Source organism: Sturnira hondurensis, unplaced genomic scaffold (genome assembly GCF_014824575.4).
Source record: "Sturnira hondurensis isolate 20B ecotype Veracruz unplaced genomic scaffold, ASM1482457v3 Scaffold0011291, whole genome shotgun sequence".
Taxonomy (NCBI): domain Eukaryota; kingdom Metazoa; phylum Chordata; class Mammalia; order Chiroptera; family Phyllostomidae; genus Sturnira; species Sturnira hondurensis.
This window is the reverse complement of record NW_028083922.1, coordinates 10,113-35,931: the sequence shown is the minus strand read 5'-3', so window position 1 is coordinate 35,931 and position 25,819 is coordinate 10,113. Positions and strand designations below refer to the sequence as shown.

Genomic DNA, 25,819 nt, shown 5'->3' with positions numbered 1-25,819 from the left:
TTCTCTCAGAATGGCTGTCATTAACGAATCCACAAGGACTGGCAAGGACATGGAAAAAAGGGAACACTCATGCACTGTTGATGGGAAGGCATATTGGTACAGCCACTGCAGAAAACAATATAGAGTTCTCTGAAAAAAATAAAAATAGAACTGCTTTATGACCCAACAATTCCACTTCTGGGAATATATCCAAATAGAACCAAAGCACTGGTTTGAAAGGATACAGACACCCTTATGTCCATTTCAGCAGTATGTACAATAGCTAAGATCAGGAAGCAGCCCAAGTGCCCACTCATCAGTAGTGAGTGGATAAAAAAGCTGAGGTACATTTACACAATGCAAATGCAGTACTACTCAGCTGTAAAATTGAAGGAGATATTATCTTTTGTGATAGCATGGAGAGTATTATGCTAAGTGAAATGAACTAGTCAGAGAAAGACAACCATATTTGACTTCACTTATGTCTGGAATCTAATAAACAAAATAAACAAATAAAATAGAAACATATTCATATGCACAGAGAACGGACTGACAGCTGTCAGAGGGTGGTGGGCTGGAGATCTAGTTGAAATAGGTAAAAGAATTTAGAAAAAACCTTCATAGGTATCTACACGGACGATAATCTGGCAACTAAGAGAGGGAAAGCAGTTAGACTAAGAGGTGGGAGCAGGTACAAGATGGCACAGAATGGATAAATGGTGATGGAAGGGGACTAGAGTTTGGGTGGTGAACACATGATATAATATACAGATAGTGTCGTATGAAATTTTAGACTTGAAACCTATATAATTGTATTAACCAATGTAACCCCAATAAATTCAATAAAAAATAAAACAACCGAACATTCATGACATGAAAATTTGGTGTAGTATGATACAAATTGAACTTTAATACACACATCAGTGTAGTTATAAATATACAGATGAATAATTCATATTAGACATATACTATGTATCTAAATAAATGTATTCAGACACTACACAGAGCAAACATATTGTACTCTTATAGTATTAAATATTAGAGTTTGTTATTTTAAAAAAAAGTAACACATCTGGAGGCCAGTGGAATTCTTTGCATTCTAGGTAATTTTATATCCCAGTCTGTTCTTGTTATTCTTGCTCTTTGCCTTGACACATCTCATTCCTGTACCCGATGACACTATCATTTGCCATTCTGCTTTCAGTTTATTGCAGTTGCCTGTTACTATCCTCCCTAATTTCTGTCTTTCCTTAGCATAGATATCTTCCCTGTTCAGCTGAGAAATGACCTAAAATGCAAATCTGACCATGTAGTTATTAAATCAAAGTTATTAACAATGTCCCATTACCTAGGAGAAGGAAAGGAGTTAACATTTGGTAAATAACTGCCAAGTGGGAGAAACGCAGAGAAGTCTTGCATGGATTCACTGAACTTCATTGCCTCATTAGCTGCAATCGTTATGGAAGAACAAACATAATCAACAGGCAAGCATGAATGCAGACACACCTGTAAGTAAAATATACTTTGTGTGTTTAGAAACCAGATGTTCAAATTGCTTCATAATAGAAAAAAAAAACAAAATAAATAAATTCAAAGATGACTCAAATGATGTTTAAATCACAGGACCTCTGGTAAATCATATGAATCTATCTCAGGACAATCTTTCCATATTTTGTTTTGTCTTATGCCTCTTCCTGTTCCCTTTATACACTCTTCCTTCTCACTCTTAAGTATTTATTTCCTTTCCCTCTCAATAAAATAATTCTCTTTCAAGTTCAATCTACTTTATTCTTTCTAAAAGTGTAAAAATAAGAGAGATAGATGATAGATAGATAGGTAGATAGATAGATGATAAAGAGATTGATCTGCCACTTGAACTCTCATGGTCTTGGAGATACTGTTTTCTCTATTTTCTTTCGCTAGCAAGCATCCAGGAATTATCCAAAATGTTCTGCTTATTCTCCTGTGTCCATTCGTTCTTCAAACTACCACTTTCTGGTGTTCACCCTAATACCCTTCAGAAAGTGGGATGTCTTCTTAATTTTTTCAAGGGCTTCCATCATTAAACCCAGTGAATATTTTAACATTCATTTTATTTAGCTTCTCAACAACACTCAAACCTGTCCACAGCTTAGAGCATTTTGAAGTTTTCTCTTCTCTTGGATTTAATGATGCAAACTATTACCGCTTTTACGAGCACATATTTGTTCATTATTGTCTTTCTTTTAAAGGATGGCACTCCGCAGGTTACAGCTTAGCCTATTACTTTTTGTCTATTATTTACACCTACTACAGACAAGTCACAAACAGGATCTTTATCTACACCAGTTCAATTCCACAGAATGTTCCACTATCGTGAAAATGTTCTGTATCAGTGATACCCAAACAATAGCCACTCACTACATGTGGTTATTTAGCACTTCAATGGTGGCTAGTAAGACTACATTTTTTAAAGTTTTATTTAAATAGCTACACATGGCTCATGGCAACTGATTGGACTATACAGATCTAAACTCTACAATGATCAACTTGGAATCTCTGAAAAATACTTCTGGCTAAAGAAACAAGGGGGAATTCATCTTCCTTCTGTCCAAATCTGCATATCTTCCAGACTTCACCACTCATTTAGTTATGTAAATTAGAAAATGAAGAGTCATCACAGACACTTGAATAGACTCTTGAATTTCTGATAGACTTTCCCTTTTCTGAAATCAGCTCCCTTCCTCCATTATCTATCCTTTACAACCCCAGTCAAAACCACCACTATTTCTGCCTGGTTTGCTGCAACAGTCTCTCTTACAGTTTTCTCTACAATATTCTCTAGACGTAGCCACTAGACACAGTTCATGTCTAGTATTCTCTAGGCATGAAATACAAATCTGCATGCATTCATTTGCCCCATCCTTATTTCTACCTGACCAATTTGAAGCTTTATAAAAATTACACTGGCTTTAAGGTGAAGGCAAAGTTCCTCAAAATGGTCTATATAACCCTACATTTCCTGGGCCATTCTATTGCCTGGCATTTTATTTAACCACAATTTCCCTCCCTCAAGGGAAACTTTTTTGTTTGTTTTTAAGAGTTTTATTTTGTTTTCTAATTTATGTCCTGGTTGGTTATTTTTTGTGTAGAAGAATTCTATTGATTTTTATATTTTTATTTCTGGTGACTTTATACTCTTTCATTATTCTTAATAGTTTCCCAGTTGTTGGTTGATTTTGTTCTTGGTTAATATATGTTTTCTGCAAATACTTTCCTTCTGATGAAATAGACTTACTCAGTATTTATAACTCAGTACTTAAAACCTACCCACCCCACACATGAGGGAATCTTCAGCTTGCTTTTGTTCCTTCATTCAGATGCCTTTCCTTCACTATAACTTCCCTGTTATAATATTCTAAAACTTTATTTCTTCTCCTTTTATTTACTAAATGTAAATACACTCCTTACCTGATGCCTTTCATTCTTATTCATGCTATGGCACATATAAAATTGGTGGTAATATTTATTGTGAACTAGAAAATATGTGAATGAGTCTGTCCTGAGCCTCTCAGAGCTCCTGCCAACTCAGACACCTCTTGCTGCAGTGAGGGCTGACGGTATATATGTTTAAACACTTGTCAACCATTTTGGCAAACTAATTGGAAACCTCTATTTTAATACAAAATTATTTGTTTCTTTCTGCTTTCTTAAGGAGGCTTATCTATTCCCTTAACTACAGAAATACCTTCAGAATCTTACTCTTTTATTCCAAACTTTTTAGTTAGGGTAGGCTAATTGCTATTACAAACAACGCAAAATCACAGATCTTTAAATAAGGCTTGTTTCTCACTCATGTAGAGGGCAGTATGCACTGAATAAGGGCAATATTCTATTCCATGTCATTATTCAGGCACCCAAGCTCCTTTCTTATAGTTCAGGCATCTTTGTGGTCTTTACAATACTTCACTGGACATTTGTATTCAGTAGGCAGAAGAGTGAGGCAAGATTATTGGAAATAATAAAAAGTATTTAAAGCCCTGGCTGGTGTAGCTCAGTGGATTGAGCGAGGGCCTGAGAATCACAGGATCGCTGCTCAATTCCCAGTCAGGGCACATGCCTGGGTTGCAGGCCGGTTCCCTGCAGGCCAACTCCCAGCAGGGGACGCACGAAAGGCAACCATGCATTGATGTTTCTCTCCCTCTCTCCTTCCCCTCTAAAGATAAATAAATAAATAAAATCTTTTAAAAATATATTTAAAGGGTCAGATAAGCATGTCCCCACCAAACTACAAAGAAGTCTGGGGAATGTAACTTAACTTTGAGCACACACACAAACGCGCATGAGAAAAATGGGGTTAGCAATTTGAGTTAGGGTTTCCTCTGTCGGGATTCACCTTTCATCACTGAAGGTGTCAGTGTGGTTAGATCAAAAGAGCAGAACCACTAAGCATGACAAAAAGAGGGAAAAGAATTAAGAATGTATTGTAGGATTTAAATCATACACAGTTCTTGGAGTAGCTGGGTAAATAATACCCTTGAAGGAAATATTTAGGGAATGTGGAAAGAGACACAAATCAAGGCCTGCAAAGAGCAGCTGGTGAAGAAGTCTGCAGAAGTCTGTTGCGTATGCATCTGGTGATTGGCTTCAAACTGCAGGTCAGCACAACAGGTGAACAAGAACCCAAAACAGGGGAAAAGTGGGATAGATGGGAATCCACAAGAACCAGTAGAATCCACATAGGAAAAGCGGAATCTGAGAGGATGAGGACAAACTAGAATCCACTTTTACATCTTACCACATTTAACCCTGATGCATAACCTGAAGGGGAAAAGTGATAATGTCTTTTTTCACTTCTGCCCCATAAACCAGGGCCTCACCAACATATGTATGCATTGCAGTAATTGCAGTCTTGCTTATAGCTCTGTGCTGATCATTGGGGGAATTGGCTACTGCTTTACCTACACCTTCCAAATCTAGCACAGAATTTCCTGCGGCTAACCCTAACCCAGAAACATATAGGGACTAGAAAAACCAGGCAGCACGTTTCTAAATTAGCTTCAACTTTATATAAAATGATCTACAAGTGATGTTCAAATCCCTACAGTAATATATATATACACACACATACTATTCTGGTTGTGTGCTTACAAAATTATACTGGCAACAAAAATAGATGTCCATTGAGATTCTTGTATTCTTATGCTACGGACTCAGTAGTGCACATCAGCTGTAGAGTTATATGCTAAGCCCATTTAAAATTGTCTCAGGAGTGAAAACAGTGTTATTCACTTTGCTTTAGAGTCATGGAAAAGAATTATCATTAACTCTGGTAGAAAAACATAACAATATCTTATTTTATTAATCAAAGGTTTTAATTATTTTCTTTAACATTAATTTTAAATTTTAGCAATTTTGAATAATGTGAGGCTCTTACATGTAATATAAAGTTCTTTAAGCTTTAAGGCTTTTTTTTAGTTCAACAAACTTTTGCTAAGAAAATTTGCTTGCCAAGCAATTTCCACCAGTTCTCACATCTATCTAAACATAGTTCCTTTTTTCAGTGTCTGACCTAAATATATTTTCTTTAAACAAAAAGAACCTGAAGAACAAGGCCTCAAGGATATGATACTAACTGAGTCATTCACTCCGAGCCAAAGAAAACATAAATACATTCTTTCCAAGGTACTAGGGGTTTTGCAAGGCACTGTAAATTGTTTTGTGATAGATGAACCCTAGGAAAACATATCAACTTTGTAAGAACAATAAAAAACAGTATTCAAGTAAAGAAATATATCCTATGGCACACACAGATGTTATATTATGAAGCTGGTGGGTGTTGACCTTTTTGTCTATTGCACAAACTAGACCACGGTTAAAACATTATATATGGTGCCAAAGAACGTGAAAGATGCCAAGTTCTTACAACCAGGGAAATGTCAAAAGAGACGAGGAGATCAGATGGCCAAAATACTACAGCAAGGAAAGATGACAAGAAACTGATTTAAAACATAAATGAATATATCAAAATCTAACAATTCTGAGAAAATATCCACTTTTATGTAATATTTTAAAATGATACATTTTTCCACAAATTTGCAGTTGAGAAAGAAAACACATGTAATTCACCCTCGCTTTTTCTTTCTGGATTTGTACTTTATCACAGTCATTATGTTTGATGGAAATTGAAAAAGAATAAATATTTTCTTTCACATATTTTCTCTGTTTTCTCTTTGAAGCACTCATGTAGTTTGCTGTGAAATTTGTTTATTTTCTGGTAAATTCCTCCCCTAAGTAAAATGACATAATATACTGATTGAGTAAAAATAAGGGAAGAAAGGAAAAAAGAGTGACAGGGATGAAATATACTCATATATATTTGAAAAAATACAAAATACAATACAACCTTTATAATTATATATTGTATTAATATATATTTATAACAAACATATTGCATACTAAATAAATTTATATCATTATGTAATGGTATAAAATTTAAATGTATAAATATATTATATACATACATAATATAAAAAAATACAAGGTCTGTCCAGAAGGTATCCATCCATGAAATAGAAAAAATAGAGATATCTATTGAAGAAGATACAAGAGACCAGAAACATGGTACATAGGACAGTGATGCCTCAGCCCCCTTCAGAGTAGGCACCTTGGGACCTCACACAGTTCGCCCAATTGCCATTAGCTGCCCCCCCATATATTTCTAAATCTCATTGGCCGTCTGAAATCTCTTCTTTTTCAAAGGTAATTTTAGTTTGGGGAAAAACAAGAAGTCACAGGGTGCTAAATCTGGGCTGTAGGAGGCTGACTCACCTGGGTGATTTGATGTCTCACGAAAAACTCTGCACTAGACGTGATATATGAGTGGGTGTGTTGTTGTGATGAAGCTGCTTATCACCAGTTGCTCATAGCTGTGGCCTGCTAAATCATCTAAATCATTTCCGCAGAAGAATGTTCAAGCTTAATGCAAAATTGATGTAGATTCATTGCTCTACTTACTCAGTCATTTTGAATGTGACTGCCACACAGTGCATGTGCTTACTCAAGGTTGTCTACTGCCCCCGCTGACTAGTTCTGTGAAGTTGTGATTGTTCACCCATGCACATTCCAGTCTACTCTCCTTGGCCGCCAGGTTACACTGATATCGGGCAAACCGTTATCATGTTAAAGATGGCTGAACTTTTTCTGAACAGACTTTGTATTTATTGTTTTTGTTACTTCACTATTTCTCTTGATATCTTTTAGATTATTTTCATTTAGCTCAGCTTGGGATAGTAGAGGAACAAACCCAAAATATTCAGTGTCCTTGTGACTATATTGCTGTTTATAAATTGATGGGCTTGAGGTAAGGAAATCCAATTTGTCCATTCCAGAATGATTTTTCAGGAGTTATTTTGCTCTGATTTGGGTTTAGCATGAGTGGAAGTATAGAGAAATGACTATAGTCTATGAGAAGGAAAATTGATAGAGATCTTTGAGTGGAAGAGAAATTTTCTCCTTATTTTCTAATGGTACTGAACAATGTTATGTAACAGAAAGTACTGGAAACAGATTTTCCTTAGAAATGTACTGGTTATGTGATGAGGTCATGGCACATTAACAGATAGTATAGTCTGAATTAATACCTTTGAAATAAATCTTAATTTATGCATATTTTAATATGGAAATGATAATTGAATAATCAAGTCAATAAAATACATGAGAATAAAATACATGTAAAGGTCATTAGCCCAATACATACAGACATATACAAGTACATATAAAATACCAGGTAGTATAGATTTGAAATTAGAATGTATATATATATTTGCATATGTAAATTTAGAAATGTTTTTTGTTTAAAAGAAAAATCAACCTCAGAATAAGATATTGACAGATTTGTTTTTATACAACCATAAAAGTTTCTATAGAAATAAAAACAACAGAACTACAAGCTTATTATTAAAATTAAAAAGCTCAACTTTTTGGTGAAAAATCTTTGCTACGACTATAAAAATGAATCAATATTTTTGATAAGTAATATAATATCAATCAGTAGAGAAACTGTGATTGGCTCAAGTAGAAAAATAACAAAAGGCAAGAAAAATATTTATGATAAAAAAAGAACTTCCAAATATTTTCTCAACATTTACATTTAGTAAAAATAAATTAATTAATTCAGACATAACAAAAAAGCCTTTATTTATCTAGCAAATTGACTAATTTATAATGAGGTTAAGAAATTCACTTCACAAATATCTCACTAATAAATCTAATAAAAACATAAAATACTACATTGTGATTTTCTAAATCCACATAACATTTTAATGGGGATATACAACTTAATCCCCATCCCAGGAATTTTGTGCATTATGAAGAGTTTTCTTCAGAAGCTACCTGAATCCAAAGCCTCAACCTTTTGTTAAAACAATAGTTTTATTGATTCAAATATCAGATATGACAAGAAGCAGTGATGAGAGAAAATCCTCTACAGCTAAGTTTACCCCATAGATTCAACCACTTTCATGAATGATTGAACCCATGTAGGAACAAAAGTTATATCCAAGCTTAAACTCAACCTCTAAGTGAAAGTGCTCTTGGTATTCTCTGTGTGAAACAATACATAATTGTCTCTTTTCAAGACTTTCAAAGTTTCTTACAGACATGGCCTTTCTGTCCTGTTCACACGTGCATTCTCAGTGTACAGTGTCTGGCACATGCAAGAAACTCAAAATATACTTGTCTTTGAGTGATGGAAATATATGACAGCGTATTTGAAGAAATGATGTCTATAATTAATAATATTTAATTATAAATATAAATAGTTTCTGTGAAAAAGTCACAAAGGATATTAAGATAAAGGAAAAATTCGAGTGAGAGACTATTCCTCAACAATAAATTTAGGTTAAGAAAAAAAAATCTAAACAGAATTACTCACGTTAAAGATGAATCAGAAGAAAATGTAGGGAATAGGAGAATTGTGAAAACATTCACATTTACTGCATGGAAAAAATGGAATGAAGTGATAAATGACATGGCATGTTAGAGAAAGAAAGACTCATTTCTAGAATATATTTATTTAATAAAGAAAATATTTCCTCCTCATAAATACTTCTAACTTTCAAGACAATGGAAAATGTGATGAAATAAGAAATATAAACTCAAAAGTAATATTGCTTGGGATAAAGAAAAGAAACTTGATAACTAAAAAATCAATTCGACTTCAAAAACCACTATTATAAAATTAATAGATAAAAGCAGAAAATGGAATGGCAGAACACAGAATCAGTTAATTGGGAAAAGGATCTTGGTAACAAGAAATGCAGAGCAAATAAACAATTGGTGAAGGTTATAGTTGTTAAAGATAAACAACAGATACTGATCATAGAGATTCTTTCTGTTTTATAAATAGAGGACAGATTAAATGTACGTTAGAAATCTTAATGGAGTCACAGAAAAAAAACTCCAGAATAAAGAAATAAGAGGATCTATAGATTAATGTTGTTTATCTTGCTATAGGAAGATTTTATTAAATTTAATTAACTCTACCTAAATTTAGTCTATTGAACATTTTTTAAAAGTGCCATAAAAGAAAAATCATATATATATGTAAAAGAGACTGTTTCGGCTGGCCATATATTTTATATATACAAATTCAGTGCACAGAATTAAAAGTTACATACATTAGAATGAGATAATATTGAATGAACCCCAATTTTTGTAATCAGCCAAGAATTTTTTTTTCAGGTAGAAATGAAACACAGACTTTTTAAAATAGATCAAGTTCCAGGACACAGGTCTTTGTTCACATTTCTCCTTCCATTCTTTTCTCTCTGTACCTTTTATTTCAAACAAAAGGTAATTTTCTTTTTTTCTCTGGAGAACTGGCATAGGTAGAGAAGTGGGTAATCTTTATGCCCTTGTGCTATTCCCATAGCATTTTAATCTATATCACAAATCCTCTGTAGTCTCTAATGGATTAAGCATTTTTGAATTGCAAATTCAGTATTTTTGTTTTAAAGTTTTTGTCTGGGCCATCTCTTTCCCAAAGTAAGGAACCCAGTGATTTATCTGACTATACAGTGTAGGGAAAATGATGGGACAAATCAGCAACCACTAAACAACTGTTGGTCTCAAACAACTAACAGCACAATCTTTTACTAATAAATATTTGCACCCTTGTTGAATCAGTCCGAGGCCAGCCAGGAGGCAAAATTACGCCAGTGGTTTGAACACAGAAAATTCAATATTAATAAATCAAATTTAAAAAGGACTTCACTACTAAAAAATAAGTCTATAAAAAACAAGATAGCAGATGTAGAGGGACATTTCTTACTTCTAGGGCTGAGGTAAATTGCCCAAGGAAGAAAGACACATGAGAATCACCAACCCCCTCCCAACACCCCAAAAGTGGCCAGCAGAAAACTGCCCCCTGGGGTGCTGACAACATTTGTTGGGAATCTTCCCACTGGAGGCTTGTCAGAATTCACTGGGAGCTGCTGGAGTGCCAGGATCCATCTCCAGCATCACAAATCAGGGCAAAGGAGGGTGAAAGCCGACACGATGTTAACTGGCACATCTATAGAAACATTATTATAGCTAGATTTTTTTCTAAGAGATTTGAATCTATCTTAAATCTAGTTAACATTAAACAAAACTCAAACACTACAAACAGCATAAGACTGCCTGAATATTTTCTCAAAGATCACTAGAATTTGAGTTTATAAGCCAAGACTCAAGGTCAAAGCTTATTTTCTTTGTTTTATTGCAAGTCTTTTTTCTACCCCCCTCTCCTTTTTTTTCCTTTTGTTTCTTTTTCCTCTCCTCCCCTCTCCTCTTCTCCCCTCCCCTCCTCTCTTCTCTCCTCTTCTTTTCTCTTTTCTTTTAAGTGTCTCCTAACTTTCCTATTTACTGACAAAATGAAATTCTGACTTTATAATTTTTGACCCCTAGTGAGTTAGAATTAGCAGTCCTCAGTTTTATTTTGCTGTCAATTTCTACCCTCAGGGATGTCTAACTTTCCAGGGTGCCCAGGGTGGCCCCTGGAAGGAAAAAAAGTTGCCGTGGGCCACACATTACATACACAAACACTAACAAACACTGATGACAAAACAAAAGATTTTAAATGAATTTACAGTTTTGTGTTGAGCCACATTCATGACCATCCTGGACTGGGTGTGGCCTGCTGGTCATGTGTTGGAACACCCTAGAGGGGTACGAGTTCAATATGAACCTCCCATAGATGAACATTATTTATTGGGATCACTCTACGGGCCTGCCCCATGTCTTTCCACGCTTTACAAATAACATACCTGAACGTTTCTGAGGTCATTCCAGAATGCTTGTGCAAGGACAACTAGGGCGTTCACAGCACAGACTTCTTTTCCTCTGGAACTGTCAGGAGCCTGTGTGAAGCCGATAGTGAGAACAGAAAGAATCTGGAGTTTAGTGGTAACACATGATCGTTCAAAATGAACAATTTCTTAATAACGTACAATCATCAACAAACCAGTCACGTCTTAAATTTGGGGTTAAATGACAAGGGCTTTGTCTGGTGTATCAGTGTCCCCAGAATCTACAACACTGACAAATATTTAGTGCTTAATTATTATGCATTGACTTGTAAGCAGGCTCCATCATTTTGTAAAATCACAAATGTTATATTCGTAAATATTCCTCTCTATAGCATTTATTTGAAGGTGAATATTTATGATAAAAAGGAATAAACCATTATTCCGTGACTGGAACAGTTCTATATTTTAGAATTGACGAGCTAACATCATTTAACTTAGCCTTACTTGCACTACAATATTACATAATTATGAAAACACGAATGTAATAATACATGGTAGAGCCTTAGATATTTTTATATTCACAGGGTGGCACAGCTGGCCGTTCTAAATGAGACCTCATTTAGTATCTTTAATTAGGGTTTAACTGTAAGTTTTAAAGTCATTTCAAATTGTTAGTCTTATATATTCATATGTTCTTATAATACATTCTAAAAATTCAAATTCATTCTTAATTGAAGTCACAACATAAAGTTTAAATGTTATCTCATGCACACTAATTTTCTCCTTCGAAACTAGTTGTGTGAGTCTACATTTAAATGCTAAGGCTTTTCTCTTTTCTGGTGTAAAATATCTTGAAAGATTTAAATCACATATTCAAAAAATAATTGCCATTTTAAATTGAACTCAGAGCAGAACAAACCAATTACTGTGGTTGCCTCAGTGTAAAGCATTTTACCCTTCTACTAGCTGCAGCAGTGTGCACCCTTCCTCTATTGCAATTATTGTCACATTACTACTGCGTTTGTATTCACCTCCTAAAGTAGGCGAAAGAGCTTCCAGGGGAATGAATATCCTTGAAGTTCATATTGGATTTTAATGGTCTTATTTGACAAAATTTAAAATATGAGAAATCTATACTTAAACTAATTCATATTCACCCTAAAAACCTTTGGCTGAATACTGATAGTGGAAGTAGTACAGATAAAAAAATAATATATGTGTGTGCATATATACATGTGTATATATGCACATTTCATGGCACCATTTAATCAAGATGCTTAAATAAAGAGATCAAAATTTATATATGCTTAGAAGTATGACTGGGAAAAACCAGCTTGAAAACCAATGTCTATGGGGTAATTAATGTCAAAGGCCACTTAGTGCATATTTCTCATCCTTTTGAGTATCCAACTCTTGCTAATTTTTTTATATTAATAGTGGTGTGCATGTTTGTTTTTTCTGCATTTGGCAAAATAAAAAAAGCAGAAATTGCCACCAGGCCAAAACTACAGGGATACAAGGACTTGCTTTGTCAGAACTTTTTTACACATGCACATGCACGTGGACACAGACGTGCACAATTTAGACTGGAACTGGCAAGATGATTCTAGCAGTAGAAACGTTAAGTGGCATTCAGATAACAAATTGATAAATATTTATAGAAGTATTCACTACCTATTTCAAACAAAAACTGAAGCAAGGCACCATCTCTAAATGTAGAATGCTCACATACAGGAAATAAAGTCCCATAAAAGGATAANTTTTTTCTGCTTTCAGAAATTGCCACCAGGCCAAAACTACAGGGCTACAAGGACTTGCTTTGTCAGAACTTTTTTACACATGCACATGCACGTGGACACAGACGTGCACAATTTAGACTGGAACTGGCGAGATGATTCTAGCAGTAGAAACGTTAAGTGGCATTCAGATAACAAATTGATAAATATTTATAGAAGTATTCACTACCTATTTCAAACAAAAACTGAAGCAAGGCACCATCTCTAAATGTAGAATGCTCACATACAGGAAATAAAGTCCCATAAAAGGATAAGCCTTGTGAATACGCTATTATGACAGTACGAAGTAACCTGTTCCTTGGGAGAGGAGAAGTGATTCGTCTTCATGAAGCACATAGGACCTAGTTGCTGATAGATGTCTGGCCATTTGTGAAATGAAGAAAGAGGTCAAAGAACATTCTGTATAGAAGGATGAAAGAACATAAGTCAAAGATATTTGAAAGACTATGCCATGCACTTTTGGGAAAGTAGCTGGGAAGGTAGGTAAAGAAAAATTAAGATGGCTTTTCTACTCCTTGTAGAGTATTTTAAACTTTAAAGCTTTTCGGTTTCTGTGTGGGGGTGGTATCCACAGCTCTACCTTTATGCTAAGTGACAAGCATCCACATGAGAGATCAGTGACAGCATGGCAATTTGGCAACAATTCAATTTGGCAGCAAAAGGAGAGCCTGGATGGTGTTTGTACAAAAAGGATGGATAAAACCTTTGAGAGGGAGGCGAGATAATTCTACGAAAGTCTGGATGACAGAACAAGCAACAGATAAAGTCAAGGGTGTGTTTGAGGGTTCTGCTTTAAACATGAGGTCGTTTTATTAATTGAAATAGGCAATGCAAACGTATAAGTAAATTAGAGATTTGTTGGAGACAAAAGAAGAATGTAACATGGAGTTAATGATGTGAAAACGTCAGGGCCAGCCACGGGCTTTCCAAATCTTTTCTAAGACAATTGGTGGTCGTATTGGCAGCAATGAATTCACAAGATTGTGTCTTAGAAGTTTCTTACTTTGTAATATCGGCTTAAATTAGTTTAATCCAAATTAGTTATGATTGAAATATCTTTCCACTCAGATTTTCTGTCACACCTCTTTTTGTGGGGTAAATATTAAAGAAGGTAAAGAATTATGGGAATTTGGATAAGGGCCCTGTTAGTTGGGGATATAGTTTTTATTTAATGGGGTTTATGATACTTTTATATTGAGATAAACTTCTATATTCAGATCAATTTGCTTTGAACCATCCTTTTGTAGAAATGACTTCCAGAATTATTTTGACTTCCCACTGTGTACCAACCCCCCCACAATGTGTCACGAAGTTAGAGGGGAAGAGACAGCCTTTTATTAGCATATTCTCTGTTGTTTGGAATCAGCAATACCTAGTCATGGAGGAGAAGCAGGATTTGAGATGTACTGAGTAAGGGGCTAATCTGTTAAAATTTCTATCAATCATCAGATGTATAAAATTATAAGTGGGGAATTCATTTCTATTTGATGACTAATTAAAATTTATCACTTTTTCCTCTCAGAAAAATACTCAATAATGTAGCCTAAAATTACAAATATGCTACATTTTCATATATTTTTATTCTCGATGGGTGAATACAGAACTTTCAAAGGACCCCTGTCTTTGTGGGGCACAAAGTGGTAGCAGCTCTATGACAAAAGCTGCATCTGTAACAGCCTGTGAATGAAAAACAAACTTGATAGAGATTTTCTAAAATTAGATAAATTTCTAAAAATATATATATATACCCCAATTTTTACATTAATAAAGCTACCAAGAAACAGAGTATCTAAATATCCTCAAACATTCCTAATTTAAAATAGACATTAAAAAATAAAGTTAGTGGCCCCTACTGGTGTGGCTCAGTGGGCTGGGCGTCCTCCTGTAAACCACAAGACCACAGGTTCTATTCCTGGTCAGGGCACAGGCCTAGGCTGTGGGCCGTTTCCCCCTTTGGGGACATGAAAGGCAACTGGTAGATGTTTTCCTCATACATCAATGTTTCTCTTCCTTTCTTTCTCCCTCTGTTCCCCTCTCTCTAAAAATAAATAAATAAAATCTTTAAAAAATAAAGTTAATGGTTTTATAATGTAAGGTTGACTTTCAGATATTAAACTTGTAAGTTTTCTTTAATGAGAGCCAATTGTGTATTTTCTGGAGTCCCTTAACTTTGGAAAACAACTGCTTTTGCTTTATAAAAGCTATCTTTCTTTTAAGCTTCTCATACCCCAATAAACTAATCTTTCTTACAAATCAAATACTTCCATTTTAAATTTTTGAAACTGATTTTTCTGAGTATGAACTACTTTAACAATCTAAAGTGCTGTGCCTTGTGGCCCATGGTTGCTCCAATCCTCTGGAAAATGAAAACACTATTTTGTAACCTTACATTTGTTTCATGTAGGCACAAGAGCATATAACACGATATAACATCTGTTCCCAAATACATAAGATTAAACTTTGGAAGTAATTCCAGGAAGTTAGAAAGTTGAATTTTGTAAAACTAACCACCTAATTCTGAGAATTCTAATCCCAAACTTTTGCTAATTAAATATTTTAAATTTTATATTTTAAAAATTTGAATTTTTAGGATTACTTATTCTGTTTCTTTGTCTTTTAAATTGTATTACTTTGCCAGATGCACTGAGCTAAAACTCCCCTTAGCTGAATTTTTAAAATATTTAATATAGATGAATATAACAGGTAATTAGACTTACTTTTAAATGTCTTTTTTGCAAATAAATGACTTAAATATCAAATTCATACTTTAATCTTTTACCTAAGTGTGTATTCTTAAAAATTATTTGATTCATAAGTAGATCAGTGTATACGAACTCAAAAATATATAACGTACTTAATTATATAGGTTAAAATACAGTTGTCCAGTTTAATATGCAATTTAATTAAAGCATATGAGATATTTTTTACACTTTTGCTAATTATATCTGATAATTTTTTCTCCTTGTTAATTATCACATTGTTTGGCACCATGAGAGCTAAGCTAGTGCATGTTACACCTTTTATGGCTTTGTAGAGGCACAGCAGAATATGTACTTTGTAAATTAAATTTAGATAAATTTAATCTTTGCCTTAAGTTTACCAACTACGCTAACTTTCACAAGGAAAGCTACTTAGAGATTTTATATTTCTCACTATGACCTGGGTCTTGCCTAGATGTGGATATAACTAACATTTTGCCATTTTTGAAAAACGATTTATTGAACTCTAGTTGTTAAACACCTACAAGTAACATAACAAGAACAATTTAATACTTTAAAAGGAAGAAGTGACATGAGTGTATGCCTGCATTTTATTTTGTTTTATTTGGTTTGGTTTGATTTGGTGTCATTTGTGCACAAATGCATGTCTGTAGTATTCTAGGCTTAAAACCAAGACTTTAACTGTGATTTAAAAACAAAACAAAACAGAAAACAACCTTCCTTGTTCAAATGACCCCTCTGCTTGATTGAAAACTCTTGTGTGTTTTTTTGATCAGATTGTAAAGTAAATCTATTAAAGACAATTGCCTTTACTGAGCTCCAAGCATACTTAGAATGTAAAAAAGAAACAACACAGCATTCACAGCAGAGTGGAAATCACATGACTCCCAGGCATAGAGGCCGTTATAACTCTGACTTTGGTCATATTGAACTCACACAGACCACTTCAAGTGAGAAAAGCCATCTGCTCTTAAACCTCTACCTTGTCAGTCAAGTGCTCTCCTCAGGGAGACCCATCTGGCTTGCATTGTCTAGAACAACAGTGTGTCATCAATATTTATCTCTCTGAACTTGATAAACATTCTTGATAATGAGAAATAGGTGCTTGTTCCTACATATTCAAACTCTTGACACATTCTCATTTATGTGGGTTTGTATATGCTTTTAGAAAGTTCTTGAATTACTCTCTCGGGAAAGATTAATAAATTCTCTTCAGACATCTCCAGAACTAAAGAAAACTTCAGAAAATACCTGTTAACTCCTCTCTTTCACTTGGGCACCAGCACAAACCAGTACAAGAAAGCAACCCGGCAACAAGAGTATTTTTTGCTTTAACAAAGTAAATACTGAGGATACCAGGAAGGGAAAAAAGGAAAAACTTTATTCTGTGAAATAAAAAAATCATTCAAATAAAAAAATTTAGTATTAAGTTCGTAGTTTTAAGAAATACAGCATCACCATGGTTTTAAATCACCGAAAAATGAAAATCCAGAACATTTTTGAGATTGTTTCAGTGGTTAGTATTAAATTTGATTGTTTCTGACTTTGAGATTACTTGGCTCAGATAGTTCTGATTTTAAATTAATTTTAAAATGATTTTTAAAGACCATATTTTTAAAGATCTGAAGATGAAGTGATTAGAAAATAACCAGGATTACAAACTAAAATGTAGTTAAGCTTTGATATAGGTAAAACGTTACTCCATTACTCAAATAACTATACAAATATTCTGAAGCACCTTTCTAAATCTACTTATTCTAAAAGTAACTGAATTATAAGCTTAATATATTATTACAGCAAAAAATCTGTTATAGTATATTTTTATACTAAAATGACCAAAAAAATTTATAAGAATGTGATCTTTAGCTCTCCCACTGTGGTCCTTAGTAAGATGAAAAGATTTCTTTTTGGATAGTTATATGAGTAGCTAACTAGAAAGTCATTTTAAATCTGAAGAGAGTTATAAGGTCTACACAAGAGAATATGTGTTTGTATTTTCATGATAAGATTCTATGTTGTTAAGTCAAATTAGTGATAAATTATCTTGCAAAAGCAAAAGAAAAAGTCATTCTGGTTGTCATAATCCTTCTCACTTTTCCAACACCAAAAAAACAACTGAGAGTGAGGGTGAGAAATGGGACCGGCACTGGAAATGTCCTTGAAGTTCTATGTATGGTACATCTGCACTCCTTGGCCCTCTGAAATTTCCTCCCCAGGAGAGTCAATATGAGGCTTATCATCTGACAAAGTCTGTACCTCCTTGGAGTAAAAAATAAAATGGATAATTTTCTATAGAGATAACTCTAGTATAATAATAAATGTCTCAGAATGAGGTTTAACTTTTCTGGAATTTTTAGAGTTCAGGAACACTTATTGTAACCTGAACACTGCAGATACACAAAACCTGCTCTTGCTATCACTCAGACTCTCTACTGGAGAGAAAGGCCAACTGAGAGAGAGAGCTGTTCCTCCAACGTCGGAGGAAACCCGCCTCTGCTGTCTTTCCCAGGCCTTTATTTCTAACCTTGATGATATTATTAGAGTCAGTTCATATGTACCAGGGTGAAATGATCACTCTGTCCGACTCCATCTAGCCTGCAATTCTCCCATGGCCTTCAGGTGAACAGCTCCTGGTATAGACATGATAATTATTAACAAAACTCTTCTTAAGGCTTGAGCTTTTGGTAAAGGTTTGCAGGAGCCTCAAGCCTGGACTCATATCAGCAGGGGCAAATGGACCAAAAAACAGAGATTTAGAAATTTCACACTTTTTCTTAGGCTCCTGTTGGAGCCCACTCTTCTTTCCTTTGAAATAAAAGAAGCCTAAATTCTGGGCTCTCTTAAGATCGATTTGAGGAAACTTAAAGGCCCCTTATCTTCTTGAGTTGGTGTCTTCTTCATCAATAAACCTTTTCTCACTCCAAAATGACATTTTAAATTTTGAATTTTGAAGAATTGGATGCACAAACTTTAAACAGGTAACAGATATATTACCACATATATCACTATATATGATGGGGACTTCTGAAAATGGAATTTATTTACAAAAACATTGTGTATTTATGTGGTACATAAATTACATGTTTATTCTTACATGTTTTACTTCAGTCACCTTCAAAGTGCTCTCCCTTTGGTGCAATACATCTACTGAGACATTTTTTTCTGCTGCTCAAAACAGTTTTTGAACTTATCAATTTTGATGCCATTTAGTGCTTCTGTTGCTTTTTGCTTTACTTCTTCCACATTTGCAAAATGTTTCCCTTTGAGAACTTTTTTCAGCCAGGAAAATGAACAAACAAGAAAAGGCACACAAGGCAAGACTGGGTGAATAGGGATGGTGGAGCATGGTCATGCCATTTTTGGTCAAAAACTTATGAACACTCAGTGCAATGTAGGCAGGTACACTATGAATCACTCATCATGAAATAGGCAAATGTGTTGAAAGAGTCTTCAAAAACAAAAATCCCCTAAAGCCAAACACAGCCTCTCACAACAATGCCAGCTGGTGCACTGATACAGATGCGCTCCGAGAACACTCACCTAGTGCGGAAGCCTGCACTACAAGGGGCCCTCCCTCTGGAAGATAATTCTGGGTTTTTTTAGTACCCCTTTATATGTCACTACCATGGCACAAAAGATAAAGATGAAACAAAAATCTACTCTAAAAAATTAAAAAGATACTTTTAAAGTATAGGAGTACTTTAAACAAAATTTAATTAGTGTAGTTATTGTTATACAAAAGGCTTTTCCCTAAGTTTTAAAGTAGTTTCATAACAATAGTAATTGGAACATTTATAATAAACCATTCTGTAATTTTTTATTTTATAACATGTTATTGTATAAATTAACAAATAAATATACATTAAAGTTATAGAGCAAAAAAAGTGATATGAATATATTTAATCTGCTGTGTTATTAGCCATCAGCTCTAAGTCAAACCCACAACATTCCAAAATTTGTAAAGACTTTCCTTTTTAAAGACTTTTAAGTATTTGAAAATAAAAAGCGGTTATTAGTTCTAGAGTGTTTTTAGGATTTTCAAGACACCTCATGTATATTTTATATTGTTACCTGAGTATTTCCTTTATCGAATATTTCAGAATATCTATGTTATATTTTGTTTGAATCCTGGAGTACAATTCTAAACAGATTTCTGTAAAATTATGAAATATTTTATCTCTAAAAATGCCCACTCAGTTATTTTTGGCATGCTATAGAATTCTAGCTATAGAATAATATGCTATAGAATTCTAGCTTGAAAATATGTTCCTTTCTCAGAAATTTCAAAAAACATTCTCTCTCTCACTCTCCCTTTTTCCACCCCATCAGTGTTGCTGATGAAGATTCTGTATTTTCCTCTCTGGAACTTATTAGACTAAACTTTTTACTTAGATTGTTTAAAACTTCACCCAAACCTTCCTAGATGTACTTATTTTTTTCATTTACTCTGATCCTCCTTATTTGAATATACAATTGATATGGAGAACTAGTGTACATTTTCACTGTAGCCTTGTGGGTTTCTTCCAGTCCGCTTTTCAACAAACAGGGTGCACCCTGTAAATGGGAAGAAGTCGTCTTGCAGTCTTCAGTTTGAAACGTAGTGTATTAGTGGGGGAGCAGGCAAGCAGGTTAAGGAACTAACTCATTGCAAGCACTAATTTTAGAATGACTGCGTATTATCAACACAGCACTTACTGCATTTCCCTTGTAGGAGAAAAATGCTTTTCTGCCTCCTAACTTCAAATATCCATTTACCAATCAATAAGATGATCTGGTGTATCATCTATCATGACAAATCTACAGATAACATTTTTTCCAATTATCAGTTGTGTTGAAGGATTTGTGAATATATATAAATATATAGAGTTTTATAAATACCTATATAGAAATACAGAGAAAGGTAAACATATGTAAACATGTTTCCTCATTCTTTTGTCTCGAACCAGATGCCTCCATTTATTTCATTTAAATTCCTTCAATCCTTTTGAAGCAACTGCTTCTTAGGAAATTACATAATATTGTTAATGGCAGAGGTACCTGAGAGCATGAAAGCTGCGGTAATAAAACCATTAGCACCTTTGCTAAAATTGTTAAATTGCAATCCATTTTGGTGGAGGCAAAGGGAAAAAGCAGTCTGAATAGATCATGTGGATGTTGTGGCTGTGACTCATATAAAATACAGGCTTCGACGATGTACAGTTCTTTTGCGCAGGCTCATTCATGCATGGCTGTGATAACACGTAAGGCCAAGGGTAGGGACCTGGAGGGCACCTGCAGTGCTGTGCCAGCTCTGACTCTGCTCCTCCCTCACAGTCCTTCACTGCGCACCAGTGGGGGGTGATACAGCTGTTGGCATCCGCTAGTTTAGAGCACTGGATTTCACAGAGGCAAGTCCCTTTTAGCCAGTGGGTCATCAGTTTTATGACAAAACAATGTGTCTGTGTTTTGAGAGACTGAATATTTCAATGCAACTTATTTATTTAACAATCATTTTGTTGAATGTTCACTATATGCATAGCTCCATATTAAGTGCTATGGATACAAAAATTATTAAACTAAGTCTTCAAGTAGTTAATAAGATGGTGGTGAGATAAGTAAAAAGATACATTGCCATATATTGTTTACAAATGTACAATAGAAACCAAAGTAAAATATTGGTTTATGTGGCCCAATAAGGTACAATTAAAAGTTACAAGAAGATAAATTTTGGATTATAAAGATGAACCTTGTTACAGTACTGATGGAATGGGCTGCCTCAACAGATGGTGGATTCTCTGTCACTGAAGGTTTTCAGACTGACTGTGCAACCACTTAGTGGGGATCTAATAGAAGAAATTCAAATATAATATCAGTGCTTTTACCAGAAGCCTTTAAAAGAGTTTTCAAACCCTGAGACTTTATGAAATCTATTCTCAGCTCTGCTTGAAGCTTCTGCCTAATTTTTGAAACCTTTAGCTTCTAAAATTTCAGGTTATCTGTAAGTGTTTCCAGGTGATTATTAGAGGAAAGATATTAAATGTGACTTTAACACTTTCCCCATTATTCCAAGAGAGTATTTTATCTACCTATTCCAACTACTTTTTTTGCGTGTGTGACAGAGAAATGATTGTTTCTGCTTCTTTTTCTTGATAGAACAAAACCATGGATAAAGATTGTATTGTATATTTTTGGATGCCTTATACATACTATAATAAGATATATTAAAAAGTCAATTTGAAAATATTGGTATTATACTTTCTCCTTCAAACTGCTTGGCTTTTCATTAAACTTGAACACGAACATTTCAAAATGAATTAACCTGGAATTGATATAGCTAAAGTGAAAGTAGTTAGGAGTAGAGAAATTTCTTCTAAATAATTAGAAATATTCCTGTGAAGACTGAAGATTAAACGGAATCATTCAGTCCAAATCTGAAGTAAGAAAGGGGCTGGCTTTTAGATAGAAAAAGTCATAGAATTTAGGGTTGCATTTATAAAATACAGTTATTGAAGTATTACTATATTTCCTCCTGCCAATGGATATCTCTGACTTAACTTAATTGTAAATTTCTGATTTTCTAATCTATCAAAGCATGTGTAACTAATTATATTATTCTAGTCTTCATGCATGAATTAGAATGTTCTGGTATTTTTATATTGGCATAATTGTTTATCCTTGGAAGAACAAATTTTTTTGTGACTGAAATAAATAGAAACTTGTGTTTCAACAACTGTATAGGGAAATATTAGTGACTTCCTGGAAATGAGCCATGGCTTAATAACCTGAGGAAATCCTTTCAAAGTGAGTTAATGAACAATGTGTTAAGGTCAAAACTGCAAACTGATAATATTATAAGACTGAATTAGTATTCTGAGTACTTTACTCAAATTGACGAAGTATCCTTTTAGCTCTAGTATTCCATTATTTCTATGGCACCATCATATATGAGAAGCCTGTCTTCAACTTCAGGACAGTGACATATTCTTTGGAATCAATTTATAATAATTCATTAGCTTATCAAATTATAACCGAGTGTCAGTTTGGGAAAATGAGTACATTTCCTAAAGATATTAGTATGATTTTTCTCAGTTACAATGATCATGCAATAAGTAAAAATAAAGTCAAATGGCGAATATTACATTTTGAAAGAAAATATATAATTAAAAAACAGATTATTAAACCAGAAAATTCATCATAAAGGTATTGTAAAAAAACTGCCTTATTTATATATTTTAGTAGAAAAATTTTATTTGCTTGTCTTCATGTTTTTTAATTTGACAATAACTGATAAAGATATAATGCCAAGAAACAGAATATTAAAATACATATTTCAATATTGGTTGTGTGAAGTTTGGATTGAAGGGAATGGATTGAGAGGTATGCATTTAAAAGTAACTGAGAAAATACTGATTCTATTAGGAAACAAATGATATGTCATGCTGAATTAAACTTTTCCAATTTAGACAGATAAAAGACTTCCTGTATAATTTGGCTTTTTAAATTTAAAACAGTACTCTTTTTACTATGTATATATATATTAGTTCTTCTCAACTAGTACTCTGGTATAAGAATTTGGGTATTTCCTTGTAGCAAATATTCTTCCCCATTTTAACTCAGATTCTTACATACAATAAATAAATAAATACACAAATACATAAATAAATAAATAAAACAGCAACAAAACTTATAAAGAATTAGGGGACTGTTAAGATGGCGACAGAGTAGCACGGAGGGAACCCAGCTCCCATGCATCTGGTGGAAAATCCGGGTGGATCTACTGAATAACAGCTTAATCAACCAACAATTCCCCAACAGTTATGAAAATAAGAGACCAGAGAGTGTGACAGAGGAAGCAGACAGGACTCCAGAAGGTGAGTGAGGACAAAAGCGGCTGCGCGCCTGCGGCCTCCTAGCCTGCGGGCTGCGCCTGGGCGCGCCCAAGGCAGCGACCTCCGGTGGAGTGTGAGTATGGACGAGAAGCGGCGGCCAATCTGGGCTGGCACCATCAGTGGGAAACAGAAGCCTTGTCTGAATCCAGGGCCCGGGCGCCTGTGATGGAGGGAACTCCAGAGGCCCGGCACCCAGTGGGCCGGCAACAGACTCCGTGGGAGAGAACTGACTCCCCACCTCCCTGTCTAGGCAGGCAGGTTAATACCGGGCAGAGACCTGTGGGCTTAAGTTAACGTAAAGGGGGCCAACTGCGGACTCTGTGGTCGCCAGCTCACCAGCCCACCAGCCTGCTAGCCCGCCAGCCCGCCAGCCCCGGGGATTTAAGAAGGACACTGTTGTTGCCAGTCTTTTGGCATTGGGCTGGGCTGAGAGGCAGGCTTTGTGGAGAAGTCTCTATTGGAAAGTAAACTGAGGTGTTCTGCGACAGCAGCTTGCCTCACGTCCCAACCACCCAGCAGCCATCCAGGAGAGGGATGGGAACACCTGGGTCCCACCACGGGACTGAGAAGGGCAGTGCAAGATACCGCAGGACACAGGCCGCCTCCCAGGGGTGTGGGTGGCCAGATCCCAATCTAGTAGCCTGGCTCTCGCACCTGCATACCTGCCCTCAGAGAGGCCCAGCCCGCGGCAACCAGAAAAACGGGTTTGGTCAGTGTGAAACCGACAAAGAAAGGGCGCTTTTTTTTTGTTTTGTTTTGTTTAAATGTGTGTGTGTGTGGGGGGGTTCCCCTTACCCCTTTATTTTTCCTCTCTCAACTTCTTTTCTAAGTAATCTTATATCTTTTAAACTGTATTGTTGCTCTATCTTTCAATACTCTGTCCCTCATTTCTTTTTCTTTTTGTCCAGTTTTAGTCCTTCCGTTCTTCCCAAATTTTCTGCTTATTCCTCTTTTCTCCTGACTTGTGTGTGTGTGTGTGTGTGTGTGTGTGTGTGTTGGATTGTTTGTTGTGTGCTGCTTAGTTTTCTTTTAGGTGTATTATTATTTTTTTGCATTATTCTTACTCCTGTTTTTATTTTAAGAATATCTTTGTATCCCACCTCTTTCTGTACAGGTTTCTTAGTCCTGGCTGGGTATACTGTACTACCTGACAGGTCCCCACTGCTCTTTCCTCCACAGTGTATTGCTAATTTTCTATACTTCACTTGCTTTCCTTTGCCATACTACCCAAGCTCTATAATCCCCATTTAGACAGATCACATAGAGTCTATCACGTGAGTGTTGCTCTAATATTATTGTAAATAAGAGCTGTTCTGTACAACAGTAATACTTCATAACACATCTCTTGGACCTCAGACCACCTTACAGGTGCCTGAATTCTATTATTGTATTTACTCACACGCTACACCCAGTTACTAACCTGTACTCTCACCTTACCTCAAATCTGACCACCCGCAACCACACTGCTTTCTAGATACAACTCACAAGCCCCCCCTTCCCAACAAGAGACTTAACTTATGTCCATCCTTTCCTAAAAGTGGCAAGCTGGGTCGAAGAACATGGTTAACTCTATACATAGCCTAAAGATTGTCTATTTCTTCTATGTCGACTGTGTCTGTAAATAACATAAAATAATCTTCTGCTATCATAAACCATTTTGCCTCCCCCTCCAACTGATCACACACGCACAATAAAGAAAGGAGTAGGTGGAAGCGGAGAACACCAAGATACCTGCAGGAGACTGCACCACTGAATTTCACAGGTATCCTACCACAGAAGTTCACACCATAAACCCAGGGAACCAGAATAGATCAATTTAAGAAGCTGAGGACAACAAGAAGAGTATCACAAACAATGGGAAGACAAAGAAACAATTCCCAAATGAAAGAAAAGGAGGAAGTCTCAGAAAGAATGTTAGATGAAATAGAGGCAAGTCAACTATCAGATGTGGAATTCAAAGCACTAGTTATCAGGAAATTCAAAGAGCTAACAACGAGCTACCAGAAACTACAGGGGAGCTACAATGAACTCTCTGCAAACTATACCAACATGGAAAAGGAAATAGAAACCATCAGTAAAGGCCAAGAGGAAATGAAGAATACAATTTCTGAACTGAAGAACACAGTAGAAGGTATGAAGAATAGAATCGATATGGCAGAAGATCGCATAAGTGAGATTGAAGACAG

The 25,819-nt window shown here is 35.1% G+C and overlaps 1 long non-coding RNA gene across 1 annotated transcript; it reads right to left on the bottom strand.

Moving 5' to 3' along the window:
• Positions 1 to 27: 27 nt before the first annotated feature.
• On the bottom strand, positions 28 to 19,035 carry LOC118996347 (uncharacterized). Its single transcript, XR_005068470.1, has 3 exons — positions 18,920 to 19,035; positions 11,842 to 11,852; positions 28 to 38 (listed from the first exon to the last, which is right to left on the bottom strand). It is a non-coding gene; the product is annotated as an uncharacterized LOC118996347 (long non-coding RNA).
• Between the last annotated feature and the right edge of the window lie 6,784 nt (positions 19,036 to 25,819).